The 14,829-nt window shown below is 44.1% G+C and overlaps 1 pseudogene; it reads left to right on the plus strand.

The window, feature by feature from the left end:
- The first annotated feature begins 399 nt into the window (after positions 1-399).
- On the plus strand, positions 400-500 carry LOC136859329 (U6 spliceosomal RNA; annotated as a pseudogene).
- Positions 501-14,829: the final 14,329 nt, after the last annotated feature.

Genomic DNA, 14,829 nt, shown 5'->3' on the forward strand with positions numbered 1-14,829 from the left:
GGGAAACCACGGAAAACCATATTCAGGGCTGCCGACAGTGGGGTTCGAACCCAGTATCACTATCTCTAAGCTCCGGTCTAGAAAGCCAAGAATAACGGCCGAGAGAATTTGTTGTGCTAACCACACGAAACCTCGTAATCTGCAGACCTTCAAGCTGAGCAGCAGTTGCTTGGCAGGCCATGGCCCTTCGGAGCTCTTGCACCATGAGGTTAGGTTTGGAACCCAGCGGTGAGAGGCCAGCGCTGCCGCCTGTATCACGGAGGCTCTAACCTAAGACATGATTGATCATATAGGCTAACTGAAAAGTGAAGAAGGAATATCTTGGATATGTATGTAATGGTCTACTCTAACCTAGAGGCCACATTAATGTTACACCCTTCACAGTGTCAGATAATCTTTGTACTCGCTTCGGCGATACATATACTAAAATTGTAACGAGAAGATTAGCATGGCCCCTGCATAAGGATGACACGCAACTTTCTTATAATATCATTATTCTTACTATAACTATCCACTGTGACACGTTATGCCATGAGAATGAGTTCTGGCGCGAGTAATGGACATAAACGCGAGGAAAGATATTTAGTTCTGTATCCTGATCACAAAGAATTGTTGTGGCCTTGGCTGTATCCACCTCGTTCTAGTTTCACATTGAAACAAAGAGAAATAAGACAACGGAGTGCTCGACGAAGCGTCAATTATCAAGGTTACTTTGAGGGAGGAGGCGCCGACGTCCCACATTCCTCGTGAACAGGTGCAATACTGAGACCGGGTGATTTCATTATCAAGTGAGTTTTGAAACAGCCAATTAAAAATCTCACCTGCTTCATATTTTCTGTATAACTCAAAGTGTAGAGGACCGAGCGAGTTGGCCACGGGGGTGGGGTCGCGTAGCTGTGAGGTTTCATTCGTGAAAAGGGGGTTCAAATCCCACCGTCATCATGGTTACCGCTTTTCTCACCAGGCAAATGTCCGGTTCCGTGGCTAAATGGTTAGCGTGCTGTAGGTCCCGGGTTTGATTCCCGGTTGGATCAGGGATTTTTAACCTTCATTGTTTAATTACGCAAGGCTTCATCATTAGAATTCATCATAGGTAGGACCCCGTTTTCCCAGACAGCAGGTCGCCTATACGGCGTCAACACGAAGGACCTGTACCAGGCCTCTTCGGAGGTCACACTCGATTATTACCAGAAAAATACTAAGGCTGTACCTCAGTTACTTATGAAAACGGCCACTTCCTTCCCATTTTTAGCTCTTTCCCTTCTTGAGTCTCCGAAAACTTTCAATCCGTTGGTGCGACGGTTTTTTTTTGAAAAATATTTGTTCGAGGCGTCGACCTATAGAGATCTTTTGCGCCTACTTGCACCATGTGATATGAACCTGCGTGTAATTGGAATGGAGGAAGTGTAGAGTGTTGAATGTGAGGAAAGGAACGTTAAGAACGACACAAACACCCAGTCCCCAGGCCAGGGATATTTAAAAAACCCTGATCCAACCGGGAATCGAACCAGGAGCCGCCGGGTGACACGCGGACGCGTTACCCCCAGACTAGTGAGACGTTAAACCAAGAACAAAAAAACCTGTAGAGACACAATATAGCCTGGAAAGAAACAAGGCAAGTCAGAGGAAATTGTACGTATTGTACTCGTAGATAGGAAGTTTTTTTCAAGATATATGAATTCAGCCGTCATCCAAACCAAACACCATGATGTAATAACCCCGAAGTGCCATGGCTACCAAGTGACCGTTGATAAGCCCGAAGGCCTGCAGATTACGAGGTGTCGTGTGGTCGGCACGACGAATTCTCTCGGCCGTTATTGCAAGCTGTCGGCGTCAGATGGCTACTCAATTGTAATCACGTAGGCTGAGTGGACTTCGAACCAGCCCTGGAATCGAATCCGCGGGTCTTCGGCTAAGGGGCAGGCACGCAATCCCTACACCGCGGGGCCAGCTACCCTGACTTCATATTTGTGTAAATTACTTTCTGCCGCTGCAGATTGCCGTAAGGTAAAGAAATTGTAGGTATTACAGTTTTACAGGCGGCCGACCTGTGTGTTATAAGAATTTGGAATATGCACGCACTGGCCAGTAGCTCCCCCCAGGTGGCCTCATCTGCTATGCCAAACAGGGTTTTTACGAGGGATGGAAAATGTTGGAAAGGATAGGCAAGGAAGAGGGAAGGGAGCTGCCTTGTCCTTAAATTATGTACCATCCCGGCATTTGCCTGAAAGAGAAGCGGGAAACAACGCAAGACCACTTCGAGGATGACTGAGGTGGGAATCGAATCCCCCTCTTCTCAGTTGACCTTCCTAGGTTGAGTGGACGCCCTTCCGGTCCTCGTACCACTTTTCAAATTTCGTGGTAGAGCCGGGAATCAAACCTGGGCCTCCAGGGGTGGCAGCTTATCACTCTAACTACTACACCACAGAGGTGGGTTTAAATCATCTCTATGTTTCATAAAATGCGCCATACATATATCTCACTTCTTTTTTGCCTATTTCATTCAGGACTAACTCATTGCCGATGCTGACAGCCGTTTGGAGGATCAGGGGCGGGTGGGGGAGCGACCGGGCAGTCCTCTTGGAATGGCCTGATGTTGACTACATTTAGATTACTTGTAGAAAAAAGCGTAGACGTAAAATTATAATCTACAACAAATCAATAATAATCTGAATCACACCACACTTCTCATTTCCCTAGTACGCCTCTTCAGTGACGCCTAGGCCATTTATGACAGTTGATGGCGGAGCTGTTGAGGATCCAACCAGCCTTAGGGCATGACACCATGACAAAACCGAGCTGAATGATCGCGTGTCTTAATTCGCTACGGTTATGGAGCCAAGCACTGAATTCGGAAGGTGCGTGGGTTCGAACCCTACCGTCGGCTGCCCTCAGAATGGTTTTCTGCGGTTTCCCATGTTCACTTCTAGGCAAATGTCGGTGCAGTTCCTATTCAAAGGCCACAGCTAATTCCTTTTACATTCTTACCCAATTTCGTTCACCGTCATCCATTTCAGCTTCATTAACTCCTCAACTGAAGTTGGCGTCAAGAAGGGCATCCACCGTAAAACATGCCCTATAAATTCGTTTCACCTCATTTCCAAACCTGTCTCAAGAAACGGGATTAAGGAGTTCACAGACAAACAAACACAGCATATGAAAATAGTGTTTTCTGTTGTACAATTTGCTTTACGTTGCACCGACACAGTTTGGCCTTTTTGTGACGACGGGACGGGAAGGGCTAGGAGTGGGAAAATAGCGGCCGTGACATTGATTAAAGTACAGCCCTAGCTATGACTACAGTACTTTAAAAATAACTAAGATCTGCAAACATGCAACAAAAGATAAGACTACATAAGTTATTAAACAGTAAACAGGAGAGAAAGCAAAACAGTGATGTTCCTGCGCTTACAGGAGGTTACGGCCACTCCTTTGTCTTCATCTTTTGTCACGGGCTGTTATATTTAGATAACACTGTAATTTCGGAAACAATTTTCTGTGTAATTTTCAAAATTTGCGAACTCTTTATAACACTTTTAAAAATTAATGCTTCTTCTTCTGCTTCCTCCGCTTTTCCCACATCTGTTGGGTCCCGGGTATGAACTATGTTACGCATGTGGATTTGGCCATGTTTTACGGCCGGATGCTCTTCCTGACGCCAGTCGTGTATGGAGGAATGTAATCACTATTGCGTGTTTCTGTGTTAGTGTTGTGTGTTGTCTGAATATGAAAATGAAAGTATAGGGACAAACACAAACACCTAGTCCCCTGGCCAGAAGAATTTAATCAGACACGATTAATACCCCGAACCAGGCCGGGAATCGAACCCGGGACCCTCTGAAGCGAAGGCTTCAACGCTGACAATTCATCCAATGAGTCAGACAAATCTTTTAAAAATAATATCATCACCATAATCTGTAGCCTAATGCATTTCTGCAGCGAAATATGGCATAAGCTGGTTTGGTTGTTTGTTTACATATATTATTATTATTATTATTATTATTATTATTATTATTATTATTATTATTATTATGATTATGATTATTATTATTATTACTATTATTATTATTATTATTATTATTATTATTATTATTATTATTATTATTACCGGGTTACCCGTGGATCAGCAGAAGTGAAAGAAGGTGCCGGGATGAATGGGTCTAACTACAAAGTTAATTTAAAATTTTAACAAAGGTTATATTTTCTTGAAACAACAAAATTTGAACAACTTAGTGAAATAACAATGACCCAGCAATTTAGAAACAAGACTTGGAAAGATCCAAGACTTCAGAATATTAACTCTTTTGGGCTACAAGCCCCTAGTTTTACAATTTTGAGCTCCTAGCTCAACTTTACAAAGAATATACATTTAACCAAAGGGCAGAAATCCCCTAATGCCTGGAGCACTTGCCCCCAAAATTGCAATATCAGGCCTCCCAGAGGCAATTTTACAACACTTGAAAAGAGCTGAGCCTACTCAAGGCAACACCATGTGAAAGCCTAACAATCACTGGCCTTACAAGGCACTATTTACAAATAACCCTCTTATTACACAGGGGTATCTAGTACCCAACAACCTACGGGGCCTTAGTAAAAAAGAACAGGTTCAATAAACGGCCCGAGTGCAATAGGAATGGAGTAGGAGATTGAGCTCCACAAAAAAATGTACAGACCTATAGGGCACTTGGCCAACGAAACAGGGGCTAATCCCAATCTAGTGAGGTAGCGCGCATGGAGATAACTTTAATACATAGCAGAAACAAATGCGGTACCTCAAACCAAGATGAAGGGGAGCTCGAGAGGGTAAATCACTCTCTATCCCAGATTACAGTTAAAGATTTATAAAAATTTTACATGAGTCGCAATGAGATTTACATTTTAGAAGGTTTGTTTACATAGTTAAGGTTTCGAACCTTTCCCTCGGGTTAAACTGCAGAGCTAGCAAGAAATAAAGATGTTAAACGGCCATTACCTTTCTGAAGAACTGCTGCGTGAAGAAAGAGGCGCCTCCCGCCCCCTGCATGACACACACACTTAGATGTTGATCAAATGGCCACGAGAGGAGAAAATCTGCAGTTTATAAACCCTCGGGGAAAGTTCGAGACCTTTCATGAATAATCAAGACACACCCACAGAGTTTTATTGGTTAAAATCAAAAGTTACACTCAAAATCGAAGAAGAAATATGGGACTGGTCGAAAATTATTTACAGAAATTCTTAATTGGCTAAATTCAAAACTGGCGGAAAGAAAAGATACATATTGCCAACCCAAAAATGAATGAAGGAAATTTAGTAAAGATAAAACTTATGAATACAGAGTTCCTTCAAAAAGGTTCCTTCACTTCGCACCAGGGTGCATGATCAAGATTTGTTAGTAGTGAAATCTATGAGAGAATGTTCAAACTTCTTGATGAATGGAAAACAAAACAAGTAGAAATTCACACAGTTCACAATAATAAATTTTAGTGTTGCCATCTTCAGAGAAAAATTATAAGTTGGTCCAGTTTCAAGTTCACGGTTTCTCCTGTAGAGGAGTTCTTTAAGGCGCAAGATTTAAATGTGCGGCGCAGAGGTGTACCTCCCAGTACAATTATTATTATTATTATTATTATTATTATTATTATTATTATTATTATTATTATTATTATTATTATAAATTTCGTTGCCATAAGACCTATCTCTGTCGGTGCGACGTAAAGCAAATAGCTAAAAAAAGTAGTGGTTAGTGTGATTAGCTGTCACCCCCGGTAACCCGGATTCGATTTCCGGCTCTGCCACGAAATTTGAAAAGTGGTAGGAGGACACTGGAACGGGGTCCACTCGACCTCGGGAGGTCAACTGAGCAGAGGGGGTTCGATTCCCACTTCAGCGATCTTCGAAGTAATTTATGTACTGTATTTCCGCACTTCTGCTCCAGGCAACAGCCGGGATGGTACCTTGGAAATACGAATTCATTTTTTGTTGCTACTGGTTTAACGTCGCTCTAACACATCGAAGGTTTTCGTCGACGGAAGAATGGGAAATGGCTGCGATTGGGAAGGTAGCGGCCATGGTTTAATTAAGGTACAGCCCTAGCATTTGCCTGGCGAGCAAATGTTAAACCACGGAAAGCCATCTTCAAGGCTGCCGACGGTGGGATTCAAACTCACTATCTCCCGAATGCAAGCTCACGGCTGCGCGACCCTAACCGTACATGCAACTTAATCGGTATGTTTTTTAAAGGGAGATTTAGGTGGTAAGGTCTGCAGGGGTAGACCAAGGCATGAATATGACGAACAGATCACAGTAGATGAAAGATGTGGTAGTTGCGTAGAAAAGTTTAGCATCGGATAGGATGACATGGAGATCTGCATCAAACCAGTCTGTTGATTACAACAAATGGCGTGTGGCCTCCGGAGGGGTCTGGTGCACGTCTTTTGATTGACGCCCGTATGTAACCTGCGCGTCGTGATGAGGAAGAAATGATGATGAAGACGGCACATACCCCCAGTGCCAGGGGAATTAACCAATTTTGGTTAAAATCCCCGACCGTGCAGGGAATCGAACCCGGGACCCCTGTTACCAAAGGCCAGCATGCTAACCATTTAGCCATGGAGGCGGACTAAACACGTGTTCACACCCCGAGGTGGTGCAGCTCTTTTCAGGCACACCCCCAATGGATGTGAGCTGCACGTACCATTTCAACCACATACCAGCCCTCCTGTCATTCTGAAATTTCCACCAGTACCGGGAATCGTACCAGGACCCCCGAGGTTGGCAGCTAAATACGGAGACGGACACTCTGTGGACTGATGACCAAAGAAATAGCATCGGAACAATTATTTTGGACCGTACTTTTGTGTGAATGGGGGCTAATTTCAGAGTGTCCTCCTCTAAAGGACAGTTTTCTACGTTTTTCTACTAACTACAGGCCTTCCCAGCAGGTTCTCTGTTCCTGAACAGCGTCGATCGCCCCTTGTAGACTGAACGAATGCTGGGAACTAATGAGCCAGTGGCAATGATTTATGAGTCCAATCACTTGTTCTGCCGGCTTGTGACTTTCATGAGCAGACCAGACAGCTGGACTCCAGTCAAGCGGAACACAGTACCTGCTTAGCCGGAAGTAAGATCTTTGGTTGTTTCTTTTCTTTCCCATTATTTTATAATCTTGATACATGGTACGGTTCCTTAGCAAATGCAAGTTTAAGATGAAAGTATCACCAAGTATGCATTATGTTTGATTATTAGTTTTCTGCTCAAATACATTGTGTCACTCTTGGCTTTGAGGTTATGTTATGCTCAGCTCAACGCTAGAGGATGAGTAGGCCTACACTGATACGCATATTCAACTGTACACTTAAAACCTACCATAAGTCGGAGGTCAAAAGTTAAGTTGCGTGGTTGCACATGCGTGCGGAAGCCTGTGGTAAAGAGTGAGTTTTATAGTTAATGTTAAGAATATAGTACTAACTATAGGTATATACCACACCTCACTTGATATTAAACAAACCTGCAATTTTATTCCACTATATTCCGTAACATTTTTGTCAGATTAGTTACACAACATTATTTGTGCACAGTGCCTAACAATCTCTAACAAAATGCTAACTTCTTGCGAATACAGTAAATCATACTTTCAATTAATGTCACTACTGGGTGATCGAGAAGTTACACTACACATGGAGGTAGGCTACTAAAAATAATGTTGAAAATGTGCACCATCTACTGCTTCATCTTTGTGTAGGCTTCTGATCATGTTCTTGAGCGTTTCACGTGAAATACTGTCCACAGTGCGTTGAATGTTGGTATTTAGGTCTTCCAAAATCTGAGGACAGGTTATGGTTATGTTGGCTGCTGGCTTGCGATATCCCCGAAAGAAAAATCCACAGTTCTAGTCCTTCAGGCAAGCAACTCAACGTTGAAAACATCCTACGGATATGAGCTACGAAATTTAGGTAAATAAAATATAATAAAGTGTGAAAATATGTTCTTACTCCTAAAATTTAAAATCCTTTCCTTAATCATCATTATCCGGTCGATTACATTAACACTATGCCTTTTCCTTCCACTACGAGCGCTAATGGGAGTTACTGCATTGTTTCACTTAAGCACCACTACGAGCGCTAATCTGAGTTACTGCGTTGTTTCACTTAAGCACCACTACGAGCGCTAATGGGAGTTACTGCATTGTTTCACTTAAGCACCACTACGAGCGCTAATGGGAGTTACTGCATTGTTTTACTTAAGCACCACTACGAGCGCTAATGGGAGTTACTGCATTGTTTCACTTAAGCACCACTACGAGCGCTAATGTGAGACCTTATAACTACGTTCGATGTGGACATTTTTCATAAAATAAAAAAAAGCGCTTGAGTATATTGAACCGAGGATATTGAACCAAGGAACACATTACATAAAGAATTAAGTAAATACGTTAATTTAGCTAAGATTTGAATCTAAAGGAAGACTAGTACAGAAACAAGCAATTTTAGGCTGTTTTTCCGTAACTTCGTTTGGGCCGAAAGTGATTTTCAAAATTTGTTTTCTTAGTTTGATAGAGCTATCCAAAATCTTACAGGGTTGGTTTTTCCCTCGGACTCAGCGAGGGATCCCACCTCTACCGCCTCAAGCGCAGTGTCCTGGAGGGTGAGACATTGGGTCGGGGGATACAACTGGGGAGAATGGCCAGTACCTCGCCCAGGCGGCCTCACCTGCTATGCTGAACAGGGGCCTTGGTGGGGGATGGGAAGAGTGGAGGGGATATACAAGGAAGAGGGAAGGAAGCGGCCGTGGTCTTAATTTAGGTACCATCCCGACATTTGTCTGGAAGAGAAGTGGGAAACCACAGAAAACCACTTCCAGGATGGCTGAGGTGGGAATCGAATCCACCTCTACTCAGTTGACCTCCCGAGGCTGAGTGGACCCCGTTCCAGCCCTCGCACCACTTTTCAAATTTCGTGGCAGAGCCGGGAATCGAACCTGGGCCTCCGGGGGTGGCAGCTAATCACACTAACCACTACACCACAGAGGCGGCGCTAACCAAAATCACACTTTGAAACCTTTCTGGGCCCTTTTAGCCCTTCAATTGCTTAATTTTACGTTTTTCGAAGTATGGGGACCCGTACTTTGTCTGTTAAGAAATGTTTTCAAATTAAAAAGAAAGCACCTTTCCCTTCGGAGAATCAAATGATCATGGATATGAATTTCGGTGGTGATCATCCATCACCGGCTGCTAATTCCTGATGATCGCCAGCCAGAAGGCATAGCCTAAACAGGAGGCTGTGGATGCACATATTAGTTCTACGCAGTGGTTTAGTTGGACCAGAACGGGCCGGAACGCCGTTCCGGAAAACATTTTCCCGCTTTATAATGACGCAACATTTTTACAATCAGTAAGAAAATCTTATAATCCATACATAACCCTGAAACGTCATGGGTGTACTCTAGCGGACTAATATTGAACCTCGGTTTTATGTTCATAATTGTCACTGATTCAAAGGTACTATACAAAAATAATTGGCCCTGCACTTCTACTTTGGATATCTGCTATGGTGATGAGAGTGTTGGCAACCTTTTTCCACATGTCAGACAAGAGGAGGTACATTAATGCTTTTAGAAAGTATGTCGAGACCAAGGAAATTCCAGTGGAGCTGATGCCTTTAATCAAGAATATACAGACTATTCCCATCTCTTCAGCAGAAGCTGAAAGAGCTTTCAGTACCATGAATGAGATCCACAGCGAAAAGAGAAATAGGCTGCTGGTTGCAAGATCAAGCAGCGTTTGACCTCCTGTGCATACAACCATATGTCAAGTCATGGCTACGAAAGGGGAGACGTTCATCTGATGAAACGACTTGTCGGAAACATGAGGCCGCTGATTTTGACACCCAATACGAGTCCATCTGGAAATTGCTGAATTAATAAGGTGAGTTCCTGTAAATATATTTTTCCAACGAAATCACTGGTTCTACGGTGTGTGTGCCGTAAGAGGGAGGCCATTGATCTGAATGTTAGTACTACCACGTATCTTAAAAACTAGTGCCTGCTATTTGAACACACTCTATTCATACAAATCTACAGCACGTGCAAGTCACTGTTGCTAGGTAACATTTTGTGACGTCATTTCCGTTACACATTTTCCCACATTACGCATATTTTCGGATGACCCCCAGTCTTATAGATTTACGTCAAAATGCGGTGAGAGAGAGGTCTGGAGATCCAGCTGACCACAGTGGCTTGGAAATGATGTGACCTGGTAAAACTCCATGATATAATTATTTCAATTTCCTCGATAACGACCGGCAAGCTTTTGAAGCCTACCTGGCCGGCAGTGTTTACATTCCTTGTCCGCGGAATTTCTCCATCTCAAGACACAGCGTTGTCAACTCTCCGTTTTAACTACTTAGCCTCTGAGAGCGAGTAGCGTGACTGGACAGAACTGCGTGCAGCTGTGCAACACTGGAGACCTAACAAACGAGCGGACTTCAGGACCTGCTCGCTTTTGAAGTACTCCACGTCGACTGTCACTCACAAAGCAAGCATGCTATTGGTCAAGAGCCATCTGCTATTGGTCACAACAGAGGTGTGTGTAGACAGACATAAATCTGGTTAACCGAGCTCGATAGCTGTAGTCGCTTAAGTGCGGCCAGTATCCAGTATTCGGGAGATAGTAGGTTCGAACCCCACTGTCGGCAGCCCTGAAAATGGTTTTCCGTGGTTTCCCATTTTCACACCAGGCAAATGCTGGGGCTGTACCTTAATTAAGGCCACGGCCGCTTCCTTCCCAGTCCTAGCCCTTTCCTGTCCCATCGTCGCCGTAAAACCTATCTGTGTCGGTGCGACGTAAAACAATTAATAAAAAAAGAAAAAAAATCTGGTTATACAGAGCGTGTTGGCCGTGTGGTTAGGGGCGCGTAGCTGTGAGCTTGTATTCGGGAGATAGTGGATTCGAACCCCACTGTCGGCAGCCCTGAAGATGGTTTTCCGTGGTCCCCCATTTTCACACCGGGCAAATGCTGGGGCTATACCTTAATTAAGGCCACGGCTGGTTCCTTCCTACTCCTAGCCCTTTCCTATCCCATCGTCGCCATAATACTTGTCTGTGTCGGTGCGGCGTAAAGCAAATTGTAAAAAATAATGATATAAACAACGACGCGGACTGAAACACTGCGCATGCGAAAACATTGCCAACTTTCTTGTTACGAGATGTACAGCTCAGTAAAGCCTGATACGGAAGGGCTTACTTTCCTCCAATGCGGCGGCGGGTTGTGACAATGCTAACGGAGGGCATTTTAAACATTTCATATAAAAGAGTTTCGTATCGTATACTGGCACGTTCTCTTCGTGTGTATGTATCCCATGATTAATGTACTATGTAGAGTTGTAGAAAATTATTTCTAACATGGAAATAAAGCATTTTCGGACCTTTGTCCTTATATTTTCTTCTTCTACGTGTGAGAAATGTGTCCTGAAAGTTTGGCCTACCTTATTTTTACATCAGGTATACAGCTGTTGCCAAAACTTAAGGTTGTTTTTAAATGCCCATATTTTTACCTTTACCAGAAGACATGTCTGCCTCTGTGGTGTAGTGGTTGGCGTGATTAGCTGCCAACCGCGGAGGCTCGCGTTCGATTCCATCGATTCCATCCTCTGCTACGCAATTTGAAAAGTCGTACGAGGGCTGGAACGGGTCCGCTGAGCCTCGGGAGGTCAACTGAGTAGAGGGGGGTTCAATTCCCACCCCAGCAATCCTGGAAGTGGTTTTCCATGGTATCCCACTTCTCTAGGCAAATGCCTGAATGGTACGTAACTTAAGGATACGGCCGCTCCTTTCCCTCTTCCTTGTCCATCCCTTCCAATCATCCCCATCCCCAACACAATGTTTCTCTTCAGCACAGGTGAGGCCACCTGGGCGAAGTACCGATCCTCCTTCCTAGTTGTATACCTCACCCAAAGTCTCACGCTCCAGGACATTGCCCTTGAGGCGCTAGAGGTTGGATCTCCCGCTGAGTCCGAGGAAAAACCAACCCTGGAGGGTAACCAGATTAAGAAAGAAAGAAAGAAAGAAAGAAAGAAAGAAAGAAAGAAAAAAAGAAAGAATGAATGAAGACAGGAAGATAAGGTATACCGTATGCATTATTTTGCCTGGAATTAATCTCTTTTAAACAGCCTCAAATGTCACTCATCTGAGTTGGAATAGAACTCACGATACACGTTGTACATTGGTCGACTGTACCAGCGAGGTCGGCGCGTGAACAATAGCAAGAGTGTGCGGCATGACAAAAGAATCATTCGGTACTTATCTCAAAGATGGACTTGCGTTGATATAAGGCTTCTTTGAAAAGAAAAATGGTTTACGTTACACGTGTTTCTTGACACTCCAAGAATAAGGGCAGTCATTGCACATTATCACAAATTAAAATGGACCGGTATATAAAAGAAAGAAATTTGAGCATTGGATTGATACTGTCAATATCTCCAACATGCTGTATAGGCATATATTTCATTTACAGATATATGTAGTCGTTCATCTGTATCATTTTAGGTCACTAATTAACTGAAATACCGGGCGAGTTGGCCGTGCAGTTAGGGGCGGGCAGCTGTGAGTTTGCATCCGGGAGATAGCGGGTTCGAACCCACTATCGGTAGCTCTGAAAATGGTTTTCCTTGGTTGCCCATTTTCACATCAGGAAAATGCTAGGGCTGATCCTTAATTAGGGCTGCGGTCGCTTCCTTCCTACTCCTAGGCCTTTCCTATCCCAACGTCGCCACAAGACGTATCTGTGTCGGTGCGACGTAAATCAAATTGCAAAGATCTAAACTAATCGCTAGCTCTGTAACAACAAAGAAATGGTGGAAGTTTTTCTCGTCGGTGTTCCTGTCAAATATCTTGACAATAATCTTCTTCTTCTCCTTCTTTTGCTACCGCTTTTTTCCCACACCCGTGGGGCCACGGGTGTGAACTGTGTAGCACATGTGAATTTGGCTCTGTTTTACGGCCAGATGCCCTTCCTGACGCCAACCCTATATGCGTGTTTCTGTGGTGGTTGGTAGTGTGGTATGTTGTCTGAATATGACGAGTAGAGTGCTGGGACGGACACACACATCCAGTACCCGAGCCAGAAGAATTAAGCAGAAGCGATTAAAATCCCCGACCCGGCCGGGAATTGAACCCGGGACCCTCTGAACCGAAGAACAGTATGCTGGCCATTCAGCCAACGAGTCGGACATATATCCTGAGAATAATATCACTGCAATAGCTGAAGTAATATTTCATCATTACTGATCTTTACGAACAGGTTGATCATATGAACGGTTTACTTCTATAAAAGTTCAGTTCGGCGAACCGTTCTCTTTTCCTGTTTATAACTGTTCTTTTCTCATAAGCAGTTCCTCTGATACTGACATAAATTACACCCATACATATTTATGAAGTGTTCTTTCTAACGCGAAAAGTTAAGGGAAGTCAATTATTTAGCATTTTAAGTGTATCAGTGATAGAGTGCTTGACTCATGCTCCCAAGATCACGGGTTCGATTCCGACTGTTGAAGTCGAATTTTAAGAGTGGTTAAAATCCGTGCACCCCATATCATTATGATGAAGAGTTCCGGTGACTCAGTTAGAGTCACATGAGAAAATCATATTAACTCAGCCATAAAGACCGTCAAGTGGAATAATTCTGCTTTCTCTGCTAGACTGTAACACAACCGAAATGTCAAAATTGGTGCTCAGGCCACTTACATGTCACTAGTTCAGGTCTGCAACTCGGTATTTGTGGTCGCATGATTATATTATGTGGCATTGCCAGGTTTATTTACTTCTTATCCCTGAAATTACCAACGGCCGTAGACATGTTGAAACACCGGATCTCATGAGATCTCCGAAGTTAAGCAGCATTGGGAGTGGTCAAGATTTGGATACTTGCCACGAGCTGTTGGTGGTGGTAAGGGAATTGAGGAGCGAAAAAGAACTGGCCACCCTACCGTACGTAAACTCCGGCTCAGGCACACCTCTGCGGACTTTCGGACCTGCGTTCGGGCAGGATACACCCTTACCCTTATATAACTGAAATAAAAACATACACCAGTAAAACTACATCAAGTCCATTTGTACTGCTGAGCTCAAGTATTGAGAAAGGGCCAGAAAATATATCTCTCTTAAACCGTTTACCCTCCAGGGTTGGCTTTTCCTCGGACTCAGGGAGGGATTCCATCTCTACTGCCTCATGGCTAGTCCTCGCCCAGACGGCCTCACCTGCTATGCTGAACAAGGCCTTTGTGGGGAGATGGGAAGATTGGGAGGGATACATGTGGGAGATGGAAAGAAGCGATCGTGGCCTTAAGTTAGGTACCATCCCGGCATTTGCCTGGAGGAGAAGTGGGGAAACCACGGAAAACCACTTCCAGGATGACCGAGGTGGGAATCGAACCCCCTTATACTCGGCTGACCTCCCAAGGCTGAGTGGACCCTATTCGAGCCCTCGTACCAGTTGTTAGGTTTCGTGGCAGGGCCGGGAATCGAACCCGAGCCTCCGGGAATGGCAGCTAATCACACTAACCACTACACCATAGAGAGGGACATAAAAAAATTAATGTACCCTCGTGATTCATCTGAACCCCTCGGCTCTCTCCTCAATACCACCGTCAGACTGTGTCCCTGAGCTGGACACAATGAATCTGTCTACAGCTCGAGGGGGACGGGGATTGGCTCCTCACAAAGTTTAGATTGAATGGGATTTCGAGTGAATGGGAAGCAGGAAATGATTGGTTAACATTTGGAACGAGGTGGCTGTGACATATTTGCTTCGAGTTAAAGGGGGAACCATACAAATCTACTTTCAGCATCGGAGA

Source organism: Anabrus simplex, chromosome 1 (assembly GCF_040414725.1).
Source record: "Anabrus simplex isolate iqAnaSimp1 chromosome 1, ASM4041472v1, whole genome shotgun sequence".
In the NCBI taxonomy this organism is placed as follows: domain Eukaryota; kingdom Metazoa; phylum Arthropoda; class Insecta; order Orthoptera; family Tettigoniidae; genus Anabrus; species Anabrus simplex.